Source organism: Phyllopteryx taeniolatus, chromosome 5, assembly GCF_024500385.1.
Source record: "Phyllopteryx taeniolatus isolate TA_2022b chromosome 5, UOR_Ptae_1.2, whole genome shotgun sequence".
In the NCBI taxonomy this organism is placed as follows: Eukaryota; Metazoa; Chordata; class Actinopteri; order Syngnathiformes; family Syngnathidae; genus Phyllopteryx; species Phyllopteryx taeniolatus.
The window spans coordinates 22,812,197-22,829,057 of NC_084506.1; the positions used below are offsets into that span (position 1 = coordinate 22,812,197).

The window sequence follows — 16,861 nt, forward strand, 5'->3', positions numbered from 1 at the left end:
ACACCAAGGAATGAGTCACACTTTAATAATATCCACCCATCCATTTTCTGAGCCGTTTCTCCTCACTCGGGTCGCGGGCGTGCTGGAGCCTATCCCAGCTATCATCGGGCAGGAGGCGGGGTACACCCTGAACCAGTTGCCAGCCAATCACAGGGCACATACAAACAAACAACCATTCACACTCACATTCACACCTACGGGCAATTTAGAGTTGTCAATTAACCTACCACGCATGTTTTTGGGACGTCAATTAACCTGCATGTTTTTGGGATGTGGGAGGAAACCGGAGTGCCCGGAGAAAACCCACGCAGGCACGGGGAGAACATGCAAACTCCACACAGGCGGGGCCGGGGATTGAACCCCGAACCTCAGAACTGTGAGGCAGATGCTCTAACCAGTTGTCCAAAGTGCTGCCACTTTAATAATAATAAATAATAATTATCTGGACACTCCCTAGCAAGCTGCAACTCACCCAAAAGTAAATGATAATTTAAAAAATAGTAATTTACAAATTTTATGGACAACGTATAACAGGTTACAACATACAAGTAAATACATCATTGAAATAATAATAATTTTATAATATTTGTGTAATAAATCTAGCAAGCTAAAATACACCAATAAATAAATTTTAAAGTAATAACTTAAAAACTGTATGGATAATCTATCAGACTGTATTACTACTGCCAAAATAACATATGTACATTTTTGAAATAATAATAATAGCATTATTATAATTTAGAATATAAATTAATATGATAATTAAAATATTAATTATATTATTTATAATATAAATTAATATAATAATTTAATTATGTACATTATATGGAGGATCAAGGAATGTAAAATAATAATAATAATTATTATTATTTTTATTTTGATGTAATAATAATAACAATAGTAATAATAATTATTATTAGTAATATTATTATTTTGATATAATAATACTATTAACTAATAATAATATCAGTTATTATTATTATTGTTGTTATTATTTTGACAATGTAGGAGCAAATGCATCATTTGATTAATATTTGAATAATATTTATATGAACAATCGAGCCAGCTGAAATACACCAGTGGATAAATTATATTTTTAAAGTAACAATTTAATAATTTTATGTACAATCTAGCAAGGTACAACACACCATCAAATAAATAATTTAAAAAAAATCCATATCTGTATGGACAATCTGACTGTATCACTCCTGCAGGAAAAATAACAAAACAATTTATCTGCAGGCTACAAAACATCAAATATTTATTTAAATTATGACAATTTAATGTAATGATTTAAGTAATAAAATAAATTATTACATGGATAATCCAGTGAGGTAAAACACACCAGTGAATGGATAATAATTTAAGAAATATTTGGACAATGTAGCACTAAGCTACAACATGCGTACGCTGCGTCATTATCGTCTGTCACTCAAACATATTTTCCATAAGAAACTTCATTGCGTCCTTCAGGATCTTTACACTTTACTCAATTCTTCTTAATCCTGACACACACACACATACACACACACACAGAGTTGTTGCAGAAGACTGTTTAAAGATGTTCTTGTTCCTGCTTCAGTCAGCCTGGGGCAGGCACAGGAATGCATGTAGGGCCGGGCTGGCTCTCTTTTGGCAAAAACAGCGACTGTGTGTATGTGTGTGTCTGTGCGCGCGCGTGCGGCACGAGCCTATCACTGGAATGTTCCGCTTTGCACAAAATAATAACGTTAAGTGACGAGAAAAGAAAATCAATGGTCGAGGATGAAATGGACTAGCATGTTTTATTGTGATTGGAGCACAAAGGCCGTGCAGTAAGACGCTAACTGTTTTTTTTTCAAACTGTCTTACAAGTGTAAAAAGAAGTGAACCACAGTTAACGGCTACATTTTCCCCATGGGAAATAATAAAAATAAAAATAATCACTCCCAGGGTCAAACTTTGGCCATCATAAACTCATTAAGTGTGCACAAGTCACATTCGAACACGATTAACGGTAACACAAGTGGAGATATTGTCAACCACTGTTAATAGTTAAATACAACATAGTAACACACACACAAAAACACACTTATAAATATATAAATACACACAAACACACACACAACTAACAACCCCCCCCCCCCCCCCCTCCACACACATAGCCTCTCACACACACACACACACACATATATAACAAACACGCACACATACGCAGAGTAGTTTTCCACATGCAGGACTACCATCCAGGCGGGTGAATGCTGCTTTCACTTGTCCGTCTGGAAGAGTCTCCAAGGAGCACAAAGCTTCTTTGAAGGCACTGCAGAAAATGTGAACGTGCGCCGTAGAAGCCTCGAGTGTCAAGAAGAAGAAGAGGAGGAAGAAGAAGAGGAGGAAAGAGAAGAAGAAGAAGAAGAAGCATGCACAAATTTGGCAAAACTACACTAATGACTTTGATTTTCCCATCAAATTTGATTTTGACTGGGATATTCTTTGTGTTTTGGACTTTCCTGGTTGGTAGCCATGGCAACGCTGTGACAGGAATGCCATCCCCGTCGGGCGAAGGAATCCCCTGGTGAGGAGGAGCAGAGGGTGTGGCGGCCATCTTCTCCTCCTCCTCCCGGCAGGCCACGGGGTCTTCGGAATGAAAATGTCCCGACTTGCTCTGTAATTATGATGATGAGTCATCATTCCGCAATCACACACACTCGCTTGCTCACACACGCGCACTCACATGCTTCCATCCATTTTCCGTACCGCTTCTCCTCACTAGGGTCGCGGGCGTGCTGGTACGCGGGGTACACCCTGAACTGGTCGGTAGCCAATCGCAGGGCACATAGGAACAAACAACCATTCGCACTTACGTTCACGCCTACGGGTAGTTTAGAGTTTTGGGGGATGTGGGAGGAAACCCGAGTACCCGGAGAAAACCCACGCAGGCACGGGGGGAACATGCAAACTCCACACAGGCGAGGCCGGATTTGAACCCGGTTCCTCAGAACTGTGAGGCAGATGTGCCACCCACTCGCGTACTTATTTATTATTATTTTTACACACACTTACTTACTCGCACGCTCACACAAACACACAACCACTCACACACACATATACACACACACACAAACACACACACTCCCTTGCATGCTCACACACTCGCACACACTCTCTGACACAGGCGCACACATACACAGAGACTCGCTCAGAAACACACACTCGCACACACACTTGAACGCTCACCCAAACTTGCTTATTCACACACACTTACTCGCACACTCACACACACACACACACGCACACACACACATATACATTTACACGAACTGACTCACACCCACACTTTCACACAAACTTACACGCACTCATTCACTCTCACACACGCACACACATTTACATGCATAAACACACACATTTGCTCACACACTCACTCTCTCACGCTCATCTCGCAAACTCTCACACACCCTCACTCACACACACTTGCACAACACACACATGCACCTACTCTTTCTGTCTCACGCAGTCACTCACACACTCACGCAAACACGCACACAGGTACCATGGACTGTCCTCTTAAAATACACCGTACTGGTGTCCCATCCGGTTAAATTTGGAGGGGGGGCAATTCCCTGTTAGTGCTGAGTGAGGGAATTCCAGGATAATTCGAGATCCTCCATGGAGCTTAGCTTGAAGTTTTTCCAAAAGTAGGAAACAATAGACCTTTTAGCCACTTTCTGTGGGGTGTCCCAATACTTTTGTATATGTCTTTTGTCATCATTTGCTGCATTTCTGTGTCAGAATTCCAACAACATGTGTGTCCCAATACTTTGGTCCATACTTGCTCCATTTCTGAGACGACAGTATTCCCACACTTGTGTCTTCGCGCTAATTCCTCGGTCGGGCCGGGAGTCACGGAGGGAGTGTTTTATTATGGTGGTCCGGTCTCCAAGGAAGCGTCTCCAAGGTTTCCATCCTGCCTGCTCGCTGCTCCTCCGCCTTATTTGGAGCGAGCGCTTCCTGAACGCGCGCCAGGAAAGTGTGCGTTCGCCGACTCGACCGGGATGCTGGGAAGAAGGCGAGCGAGACCACAATGCGCTGGAACGTTGTAGCGTTGCAGGTGTAAGAAGAAGATAACTATTAGAGGGTTTCCCATAGGCGATAATGGAAATCAAATTGGGGCTGTCATAGAAGCTTAATGAAGTGTACAGGCAACGTTTTAAGTCACATTTTTAACAGTATAAAAGCAATTTAACTCATGTTAATGGTTAAATTTTCCTCCTAGGAAATGTCATGTCATGCTGCTAGCGGATTAGCTGTCGACAGGTGTTAGCGTTCAAGTCGGTGAGGTAGTATCAGAGGTAGGGGCCGGGGGGACCCGAGAGTCCGCGATAAAGCCTCCACTTGCAACAATGACAACAAAGCGCGCACTTCCTGTTTGCTAGCATCAATTAGCCGGGCCATTAGCACACAAAAACAAACGTACACTCTCGTTATCGGAGTTATTGCACACTTCCTGAAAGCTGCGTGTGTGTGTGTGTGTGTGTGTGTGTCTGTGTGTGCGTGTGAATTCCTGCAGTGTGAGTCACGATATAGTGTGAATGTTCAGGCTTTGATTTTATTGAATTACTCTTTGCAAAGTGCCAATGTTTCTGATTTTATTTTGTTGAATAATTTCTGAAAAGTTGGAATGTCCATGCTTTTATTTTGTTGAATTAGTCATTACTCATTACTCATAGTCTTATTTGGTTGAACTGGTCACCATAAAGTGTGAATGGTCAACCTTTTATTTTGTAGAAATTGGTAAAATAATGATCATGCTTTTATTTATTTGAATTGGGCATCATAATGCATGAATGTTCATGCTTTTATTTTGTCGGATTAGACACAATAAAGTGGGAATGTTCAGACTTTCATGAAGTAGAAATTGGTAAATAATCATGTTGATTCTTCAGCTTTTATTATGTTGAATCGGACATCATAAAGCTGAGGTGTCTGTGCTTTTATTTTGCTGAATCAGTCATTGCGTTAATTGAATACAATAGCGTTCCAACACGAATTTCACATGATAGACTTATTTCATGGTCTTGTTGGTCGTCATGGTGTTTATGCTTCTATTTTGTAGGCCTCGTGCTGATGTTTTCAGGAGCTCATTGGTGGAGCAGAGTCAAGTGCAGGTTCAGAGGTCATCCTCCTCCTCCTCCTCCTCCGCATGCTTGTGAGCAACATTCCGAGGAAAAGAGGAGATGACCTCTCCCTTGTTGTTCTTAACTCTACGTGGGAGACCTGCTGGGTGTGTCCTCAAAACATCTGCTGGAACGCTAGCCAAATACTGAGCAGCACCTAACCGTCCATCCATCCATTTTCCGTACCGCTTATCCTCACTCGGGTCACGGGCGTGCTGGAGTGTATCCCAGCTATCTTCGGGCGAGCGGCGGGGTACACCCTGAGCTGGTCGCCAGCCAATCGCAGGGCACAGAGAAACAAACAACCATTCACACTCATATTCACACCTACGGGCAATTTAGAGTCTTCAATCAACCTACCACGCATGTTTTTGGGATGTGGGAGGAAACTGGCCTACCTGGAGAAAACCCACGCAGGTACGGGGAGAACATGCAAACCCCACACAGGCAGTGCCGGGATTTGAACCCCGGTCCCGAGAACTGTGAGGCCGCTGTGCTAACCAGTTGTCTACCGTGTTGGCAGTGAGTAATTCAACAAAATAAAAGTATGAACATGTCCACTCTCTACAACAAAGTAAAAGCCTTCTTTACGCTTCACCTCTTCCCGTATTTGGACAAAGCATCTCTCTTGCATGACAGCGTCAACTCTCACTATTTCCTGTTTAACCTCAGACGGACACTCCGTTTGTGTTCAAAAACTGAACATAGCTCTCCAGTTTTGGAAAGGGGCCCAAACACTTAATATTTTATATTTAAACCACAGTTTTGAAAAAAAAACTAAAACTAGTCATCATGCGACTTTCCACTCAGTGACTCACGCTTGCCTTGTGTGTATGTCCCACACACACCTGTACATTACATATATTAACCTACTATTTATTTAGTCTCCCAAACTTGAACAGCAACACCAAAGTGATGTAAGTCACACACGCACACTTACATAAACACGCATTCCCTTCAGCTGATGTCAGTGCGAACGCGCCAGGCTCATGCCTCTGCTGCCCACTTTTTTTCTTCCATCCTGCTGACTGGGAGATTGTTGTGATGCGGTTGCCATGATAATGGGAACCAATCAGAGATTACATAAGAGTGTTTTTTTTTTATGCCTGCTGTAGATTAATATCCATCTATCTATCTATCTATCTATCTATCTATCTATCTATCTATCTATCTATCTATCTATCTATCTATCTATCTATCTATCTATCTATCTATCTATCTATCTATCTAGATAATTACTTAGTTAATTTAGTTACATTAAGCACTATTTGTTTGAGACATCCATAAAAAGGGGTTTTCTAACACAGTGGTGCCTTAACTTATGAGTTTAATTCATTCTGTGACCACACTCGTAACTCAAGATAACTCAAATCATCTTTCCCCATTGAAATGAATGGAAATCCCATTAATCTGTTCCAGGCCCCTCTAATACAACAATATAAAATGTTGTAACATGTTTTTAATAAGTACTGTTCTTTCTGAAAACATACAGCAATGACATAATTAAAAAGAATGTAAAGAATAAATATTGAGCATCATGATTGCATACACCAACAATTGGTATTGTGCATCTGGCTTGGCCACCAGGAGGCAGAATAATACATAAATACTACACGTAGAATTGATGAATAAACACAGAAGACTGTCCCAAGCTGAATTAATCCATCCATCCATTTTCTGAGCCGCTTCTCCTCACTAGGGTCGCGGGCGTGCTGGAGCCTATCCCAGCTGTCATCGGGCAGGAGGCGGGGTACACCCTGAACTGGTTGCCAGCCAATCGCAGGGCACATAGGAACAAACAACCATTCCCACTCAAATTGCCTACGGGCAATTTAGAGTCTCCAATTCATGCATGTTTTTTTTGGGGATGTGGGAGGAAACCGGAGTACCCGGAGAAAACCCACGCAGGCACAGGGAGAACATGCAAACTCCACACAGGCGGGGCCGGGGATTGAACCCGGGTCCTCAGAACTGTGAGGCTGACGCTCTAACCAGTCGGCCACCGTGCCGCCAGCTGAATTAATATTAGTCATTTTTTTTGAAGAAGATAAAGAATATATGCCTGTGAGTATTTTTATATTATCTGCCTGCAAGAGTTGCTACCGTTTGTGTTCAAATACCCATTGCTTAAAGTTTCATAACAAGCGCAATATCAATACTAGTTCCGTTAGCCCGTCTATGGTGCTTATGTGCTTATGTGTTAGCATTAAGCTACATGACTCTTGTAAGGTAGTTCTGTGGCTGTGCTATATAGTAGAACTAGGTGTGTTTTCATATTGAAAACCTTTTATGTTGACTTGTTGTTTTATGTTGTTTTACAAAGGCGGTCATATCAATATTTGACGCTTGCGTATCAATGCTTGTGTATCAACAAAGTATTGTGTATGAGTGGCAACGATACCGTACAACACGATTCAGTGATTGTGATATAAATCGATGATCTTTATAACCTGAGGTCAGAAAACTGAGAGACAATAATCTGATCTGAATGTTTTATTCACGTTTGTTGTATGCTCTGTTTGTTTGTGTTGCTTCTCTGTGTGTGTTAAAGTAGCAGTTGTTTGTAACATCTATGCTAATTTTTGCTCTGATTTTTGCATCATATGTTAGCATTAAGTTAGCGAACTTTTGCTAAGCAAAATTCTATGGTTTGATTGAAAATGTTGGTGTTTAAATATCCACTGTTTAATTATATTTTCTTTTATTTGTCAGTTTTACAGTAAACCAGCAACAAATAAAAAGTTATAAACTTATTTAAAGAACTCTGTGAGTGAGAGACTGTGAACTTTAAAAACTGTTTGAAAAAGTGCGTTTTGACAAGTGTGTTTTAATAAGTTACCATGTGTTGAAAGTGTGTGAGTGTGGTAAAACTCATCTTAAATAAGTTTCTTTATATGGTCTCCATATTGCGGATTTTCTCCTATGGGGTGGTTCTGAAACCTTACGATGAATGGGGGTTCACGGTAAAGCAATTGTGCAATGATGTTTCTCATTTTTCAGGAGAAAAGCCCAAAACATTTCCGAATCATCCTGCGAAACCCTTTTCGAAACTCTTCAGTAAAAATCTTTTAACGTGAAGCACTGGGAGTGAAATGAAAAATGATGTCGTTCGCCACATGCGTGCGGGAATTCCGTCCGCCTTGGAAACGAGGCAGAGTTTGTCAAAAGGGCCGACAGGGAAACCCTCTCATCCCAAGGAATTCCTTCCAAAGCCACTCACCACACACATATACACATAAAGACGTGCATTGACACACACACTGGCTGACACAATCTCACATCTGGTCCATTAAGAGGGAAAACCCTGGGAGAGGCCACTTGGAACGCCAAATTCAGGGATTTCCTCACACGCCCTCGTCTCCGCCGTGTCCTGACTATTGTGCGTTCCGGAGCCTCCATCTGCCAAAACGACACCCCAGAGAGGGTCCTCCTGGTCCCGTTTAAAGACGCGGGAATCAGCTGGCCGCTTCCGTCTATTGTTGGAGCAAGGAAAATAATATCCCGACAAACATCCCAACTGCCGAGAGCAAAAGGCTGGAATGTTGTGATGCTTGGGGAAAAAAAAAAAAAAAAAAGAATCACAAGAACATCCCAAAGACCCCCCCTGAGGGACAAAAGTAGTGGGACACCTACAAGAAGAAAATGCCAAAACTTCAGGAACAATACACGGGAAGGTTAACACGAATGCTATCACAATACAGCAGTCGTGCGATAATTGGTATACAATGTTATCCCGCTGTATTGCAGGTCATCATAAACACCACTGCCCCATATCTACTTGACCCAAAAACGCTCATATTTATATTTGATGCTTGTGTATCGATAAACAAGAAGGTATCATTGGTAAACTATGCTCATATTTGATATTTTCCAATGATAGAAACACAACATCACGATAAAAAAAAAGAGATCGGAATATTTCTTGCAAAGAAACGGCCGCAGGGTTACCCAAGTGTATTCAGTATTCAGCTAACAGTTTGTTTGCCAACAATACAGAATATCATGAAACAGCCATTGTGCGATAACTGATGCATCCTAACATCTACGTGACCAGAGATCAGAAAAGTTTCAACAACAATGGTCTGATTGATATTTGACGTACTGTACAACGATATCAGGATATTTTGCCAACGATACCAATAAAATCACAATACCACGATATAAAACCAGAGATCAGAAAACGTTTTTTACAAGGGAATGGCTGTATGAGTAAAATATCATTACTTTGTAAAGTTTTCAAATATCAGGTTATTTAGACAAGGATACCGAAAGTCTCACGATATCATAATACAGCCATTGTGTGATAACCGATATATCGTAACATCTACAGTATGTAACCACAGATCGATAAATTTTTACACACACAAAAAAATAATAATAATAAATAAAATAACCGTTGTATCGATATTCGATGCTTATGTATCATATCAAGATATTGATATTTTGTCACTTGGTCATGATATCATTGATAAAACAACACAACGAACAGATAGCAAAAGATACGATGTGACAACATTTTGACGTTGAAACCATTTTCATGACACGGTGATAATCGATATATGTATTTGCATGTTTGTAACCGCAGATAAGAAAAGCGATTGTGCTCTTGCCGATACATCAGATTTATTTGTTACAAAAAAATATTGATATTGTACACAATACAGATAATATCAGTATCACGATACAGTGATTCCGCAATACATCACAATAGAGTATTTCTGTAAAGAAAGATCGAAACTCTTTTTACAGAAAAGTTCATATCAACATTTTCCACTTGTGTAGCTACACATCGTCTCATAAAACGACGCTGTACATCAAGCTACGGCCTCTGTCTTCAAGGGGAAAATAATCAGCGAGCACCTGAGCACTGGAATGTTCTGACAGGCCCCAAGGAAAATAGCTGAAACAATGTGTGGAGATGAGAGACTGGGCGGGGCTCGCACACTCACACAATGGCCGCACAGTACACGCAAACACACACATACACACATACACATTCCTTGTGAAGCTCCGTGGAGCTGCTCTTTGGAAGTTGGTGGTATTTATTGGAGCCATTCGAGAGGCCAAAGTGGATACTGACAGAAGCACTGAGCCTCCCCTTCATGCCCTAAAGACTTACTACTCTCATTCTGAATGACATAGGAATGAATACGCCACCATGTTGCCTTCTATTCGAAAAACAGTGAAGCCCCATTTATCAGGGGGGACACGTTCTAGTAAGTGTACCGTAAAACCCCATTAAAAGTGATTGCTTAAAAAAACTATGTATCTTAAAAATGACTGTATAGTAGAACTGAATTCTTTCACAATAGGAAATTTCCACAAACCAATGCAATGTACACAATTAAAATGAATGGAAATAGAATTAATCTGTTCCACCCCCAAAACTAAGTTGCCTTCTCAAGCTCACTGGACGCCAACGTAACCGCAACACATTCCAGGGCTATTTTTCACTTTCTTAAGAGCCATACTGAGTGCTAATTTACAGCAAAAAAAAAAAAAAAAAGATACACCTCTGTGTGTGAAATATATCATGCACGGCGTGAACAACATTCAGGCTGTCTGAGAGACAGCACAGGCGTATCTGGAGCTTGCACTTATCTCAAATTTTCGCGCACAACACAGAGTGACTCGAGAAACTCGTGAGTCAAGTTACTGGTGTATTAGCATTTTTGGCCATTTCTAGGGTTGCAACCTGGACAGACGTGCACGAGGCTAAATCTTGTGAGTTCTTATCATAGGGTGTGGATGGAGCTTGGCGGTAGAGTTGGATGACGGCTGTAGCGTATTTCATGCCAAGTTCCGTCCACGTCCGATGACGAAAACTCTCAAGCTGGGCTATTTATCGATGCCCATTTGTCTCGTGTAGTGATTCTCAAAATGTTTAGCAGTATGTGGGTTCCCTCTCGTGGGAACAAAAAGAATCACTGAATTAAATATTCAAACTGTGCACAATATTACAGGGTCTTAACCTTTTTTCCCCAATCCGGTATTGTACATTTGTTAGTACAGTTCAGTTGTGTTTAACTGTTAAGTACAACAGAGTTGTATTTCATCTTTTAGAACTGTTTTCCAACATTTATTAGGTACGACTTTTATTTAACTTACTGTAGGTGCAATACATTTGAATTATATGGTTATTTAAGTACATCTTTTACTTTCTAATAATCCAAGGAGTTGGCTCAGGTGCGTCTCCCTGGAAATAGTCAGATCTCCAACATGACATGAGCCGCGAAGCAAACAGCAGACATGCATCTGCTTCAGGTCATCGCTACTTTTGTTTCAACGCAACATCCGCCTGCCACGGTACCACCTGGAGACGGGAAGGTAAAAAAAACGCGAGGGGGTGTGGTGGGAGGGGTTTCCTGGTGGGCTTAGGAATGTCTTCAGTGGAGGAATTTTCCAATGTTGAACTGGTTACGCCGTGACATCTCCGGATTAGCGGGAGTGACTAAGTAGCCCATTTTCCAAACAATTCCCTCCCCTCTCACCAGTGAGTGGAAAAAAAATAGGATGACTTCATTGGTAAGGTTGTTTTCCTGAGGCACAGCCTTTACACGTCAACAAATCTCAAGTGTGGGCATTCACTTTGTACATTTGTGCTGGTCACATTGTGGAAAGTGTCAATGAAAGTCTTGTTTTCCGAGATGAGATTTTTTTTCTCCAATTAATTTGGGAGTTGGCTGCCTGGAACGGCTGGTCAGGAATCATATGACCAAGTTGGCACGCAATATTTCATATTTGGATGAGCTGGATGACTGAGAATCTATGCAGACTTATTGCAATTAACAGGGGTGCATATAACAATTTTCGGTCTGGTTCTCAAATAAGAATCATGACCCACCGACCTCACTGGATGAATTTATGTCTGTTTGTAGACCTACAGTACATCCTATCCGTCGCTTACTTACCCGTAACCCCTAACTTAATCCCTTACTCTAAAGCTAACTCGTAACCGAAATGCGAACCTTGGCCTAACCCCGAACCCAAAACCCCGTCCTAACCCTAAACTGAACTCTCAGGTTAAGGTAACATTTTAAGATTAACGCCTGGATTTCCCACGTTTGTTCTCCCACTTGTCACTAAAACTAAAACATACAAGCTTAGCGAGTGTTGATTTTGCGGCCGTGCCCCTAAACGTTACAAAAACTAGGCGGCACCATCCCGTCTGCTTGCAGGTATGATAGCGATGCTGCGAGGAGGAGTAGGAGGAGGAGGCGAAGGAAGAGCCGGTTTGGCCAAAACTCACGAGACGTAAACCTAAAAGGCATGCTGGGAATGAGGTAAACAAAATATACACGCTCCATACAAGATCCTGATTGAGACTGTGAAGAAAGCTATTCATTCATACACTTTCGAAATCAGTTGTCACTGTTCCACAATCGCAGAGACAGCGGGTGCCTGTGTAAAAGGTAAAAGCAGATAAATGCAAGATGTTCTCCAGAAATGTTGTGCCATCTCTTTGTTATAGAGGCTTTCGCAAAGTCTGCATTTTGTTGCAGTTCTTTTTACAGCAATTTAGCAGGATCTCTGTGTGAAACAGGCTTTCACACAGCCGTCATTTTTCTGCCTTCTTCCCGGTTTGCTGTTCCATGTAAACCATTTTTCACTTTTGAAGATAGGATCGCAACAGTAACACAGGTAGGACAATGCCAGTGTAAAAGGAAAGGTCTGGTCATAGTGCCGTTCCATTTTAATACCCGAAACTCACTTTTCCCGCCCAATTCTTTTCAGCGCTTTGGTTCACTGGGGTCTGTGTAAAAAGACAAAGACGGCTAAATGTTGAATCATTTGTAAGGGCCCTGATGCACCAATTTTGGTTGAATTCATCATTTCCCAGTCGACTCACTACTACTGGCGCCCTCTGCAGGATTTGCTGATGCAAAACACCACGAGAAGCACTCGATCCGCCTCAAGTGTTTGTGGGAGGAAGCTTCCAGAAGGAGAATTGTCATTCCAGAAGCGTCTTTTTGACCTGCTCCGGTTTACCTTTGACCCCGGCTCATCCCTTGTTACAAACTAATGAGTGCACACGAGATAAGTTCCTCCTCCTCCTCCTCCTCCTCCTGTAGTAGCGTGTCCATGGGGGAGTGAGGAATGTGTCGAGACCTTGTATGGTCATAAACATGGAGCGCTGCCTTGGCCTCTCTGAGCTGCTGTGTAAAATTGTTCTCACAAAGATGGAGGTTAAGCACACCCAACAACTGACCCTGTAACTAACTACACTACCAAACTATCAAAAATATGTGTCAAATAGTGTCAAATTAAACAACTGACTAAAGTAACTGACTTACCAACTCACTAACAAACAAACAACTTATTGACTAGCAGACTTACGAACTAGATAAACTAACAACCAACTGGTTAGAGACTGTCTGACTAATTAATAAACTAACTGACCACCTACTAACTAATTACCTGAGTGACTTAATAAGTAACTAACTACAGTAACTGACTGAGTGAGTTACTGACTGACTAATCAATTAACAACTGGACTGAATAACAGTCAACAACAATTAACTAGCTAACCAACCCACCAATCAACCACCTGAGTGATTGAATACTTAAATAACTGACTGACTAACTAACATTTGAACTGACTGATTAACTAACAACCAGACCGACTCACAAATTAAAGGACAGCAGTAACTGACTTAGTGACTCACCAACTAATTTACGAAGCAACCAACTAATTCAATGAACTGCCTTGATAACTAACTTACTAACCAACCGACCAACTGACTGATTAACCACTAACCAGTAACTTACTCACTAGTTGACTAACAGTTGTTGTATGCAGGTCATGAAAAGATGTAAAGAAAGCGACTGAGTGACGACACGGGTTAAATTTGTCCCATCGTGGTGTAAAAACCCAAAGATGTTCAGAGTATTGAGGTTCTATCCTCCGTCAGGAACCGTTCTAAAATCTTCTTACAAACGTTTCCCATCTACACTTGCTTACACATTCCAGGGGTCAACGGCAACACCTCGTGACCTGCTGCTCACCTCAGCACCTTTGACCTCGGAGGGGACGCCAGTGCCAAAATCCACACTTCCACGGGCCACCCTTCACATGTAGGTGACGCACCCACACACACACAAGCTATATTCATGTATTCTCATTGTGGTGTGTTTTTGCATAAAAAATTGCCATAGGTAAGAAAGGGGCTAATGCCGCAGGCCTTTCATGCTTGGCGGAGGTAATGACTCACGCAAACAGCTACATTGTGTTTTCGCAAAACAACGGAAGCATTCATCACAGTCCAGCTGCTCACTGCTGTCGTCGTGAGGGAGAACCGTGCGCTCACATTTTTACACGCGTCGGCAAAGGTCCTCGAACGCATCGATTGTTGAGCGCATGGAGCTTTTTGGAATTCTGCTGCACCCTTTTTCCATCTTTCCATGTTTGCCAGCGCAGCAGACAATGGCAGGAAGGGGAAACTTGTCATGGGAAGCGTGCGTGCGTGTGTGCGCGTGCGTGCGTGTGTGTGTGTAACAGTACAAACAAGCTGCGCCACAACCCGGCCTTAAAACATCATTCATATTTTTGCATGTACGTAAGCAAAGTATCAGCTTTTAGATAACAAATATAAAACCAGATTTTGATTAAATGTTGTGGCCTAATTTATTTTGAAGATTATTTATGACCTTTTTTTTTTCTACATTCTAATGTATTTTTTAATTTGGGGAAAATATTATCTAAACACAAACAGAGAAATATGTAAATTAGTATTTCTAGGAATTCTGATTCCAGCCATCCATCCACTCTCTGCACGGCGTATCCTCACTAGGATCGCGTGTGTGCTTGAGCCTATCCCAGCTGACTTAAAGCAAGAGGCGGGGTACACCCTGGACTGGTCGCCAGCTAATCGCAGGGCACATATGCTGTAGACAAACAACCATTCACACTCACATACACACCTACAGACTATTTTGAGACTTCAGTGAACCTACCATGAATGTTTTTGGAATGCGGGAGGAAACCGGAGTAGGCTACCGGGACAAAACCCATGCAGGCACAAAACTTACAAGAACATCCAAACTCCGCACAGGAAGGCCGGAGCCCGGACTTGAACTCACGACCTCAGAACTGTGAGGCTGATATGCTAACCTCACAATTCTGGTTTTTCACTTTTATTTTAAAATATTTTTAACAGACATTTGACAGAAACTTTGTGGCATTTTTCATGTTTTACTTTAAATTTTAATATAAATATAAATTTTTGACAGAAAGACAGATATATATATATCTACTTTGGTGGCCTACTTTTTGTGATTTTTTAGAATTTTGTTTATTTTACTTAATTTTTAATTTTTATTTTTTTAAACACAGCGAAATAAAGTACATTTGTGGAATTATTTATTTAAAGGAAGTTGTATATTTCAATTTCACTTTATTATTTTTTCAATAATATTATATGGACAGGCAGACAAATAAGTGACACTTGGTGGTATTATTTATTTTGGATATTTATTTTTACATCAAATATTTCTGACAGGCAGAGATCTATGTAAAATTTGGTGGCATGATTAATTTTTGGTATTCAGTTCTACCTTTAATTTTGAATATAAAATACATGAAGGTATTTTTTACAGTCAGAGAAATATCTATTTTTGTGGCCTGTTTTTTTGTGATTTTCTTAATTTTATTTTACTTAATTGATTTAATTTGTCTTTTTTTAGTTTAAAAATGTATATTGTTGAAAGGCGGAGAAATACATTTTATTTTGTGGCACTATTGATGTAAAGGTATTCTGAATTTTTTTTTTACTTTGTATTTCTTTTTATTTTAAAAAAAATTGACAGGTGGAGAATTATGTGAAACTTGGTGGAAGATTTTATTTTTTCTATTTATTTTTCACTTTAATTCTTATATCAACAATTTGTTTACTGGCAGAAAATCTAAACATATATTTTTTGGCATTTTTAATTTACAATAATTTTGATAGTTTATGTTTACATTAATTTTTTTCGTATTTGTATTTTAAAATAATTTTGACATACATAGGAAGAAGTTACATTATGGCATTTTTTATACATTTATTTATTTTATTCTATTTTTATATAAAAACAATATGTTTTTTGGCACAGCTTGTTGATTTAGTGGGCAGTTCATTTTTTCTTTTTCATAAAATTTTTTTGACATACAGATAAAATTATGAGGCATTATTTATTCGATATAATTAATTTTCATTTGCCTTCTTTTGTCTTTGATTGTTTTTTTTTACAGACAGGAAAATTAGAAAAAATAGTAAAATAATAATCATAATAATAATAATCAAAATATAAATAAATTAGATGCCTGACTTCTTCTAAGGAATTTTGATGATTAATAATAAATGTGGCCACAACCTTTTAGGTTTCACTTATTTCTCTTCCTGTCAAAATGTATTTTAAGTCAAAAGATAAATAAAAATAAAATAAAGTATAATTTTATTTTCAAATAGAAAATACAATTTTAAAAGACATACCGTATACATTCTTTAAAGTAAAATTGAAATTCAGTTAAGTCCCAAAAGCGTCCCTGGGTGGGCTCGAACCACCAACCTTTCGGTTAACAGCCGAACGCGCTAACCGATTGCGCCACAGAGACGGTCAGACGGTCTTATTCCCACTTCAGTTCACAACTTCAGTTTCTTCATGGAAATATTTTAGCCAGCAAAGACTGTTTTGATAAGAAGGCATTCAGTTCACATTTGTTCAGC

General features: G+C 40.1%; 1 long non-coding RNA gene and 1 other non-coding gene across 2 annotated transcripts; one reads left to right on the top strand and one right to left on the bottom strand.

The window, feature by feature from the left end:
• The first annotated feature begins 12,329 nt into the window (after nucleotides 1-12,329).
• LOC133478676 (uncharacterized) lies at nucleotides 12,330-14,940 on the top strand. The gene is made up of 3 exons (XR_009788734.1): nucleotides 12,330-12,439; nucleotides 14,128-14,231; nucleotides 14,313-14,940. It is a non-coding gene; the product is annotated as an uncharacterized LOC133478676 (long non-coding RNA).
• Nucleotides 14,941-16,675: 1,735 nt separating this feature from the next.
• trnan-guu (transfer RNA asparagine (anticodon GUU)) lies at nucleotides 16,676-16,749 on the bottom strand. Its single transcript has one exon. It is a non-coding gene; the product is annotated as a tRNA-Asn (tRNA).
• Nucleotides 16,750-16,861: the final 112 nt, after the last annotated feature.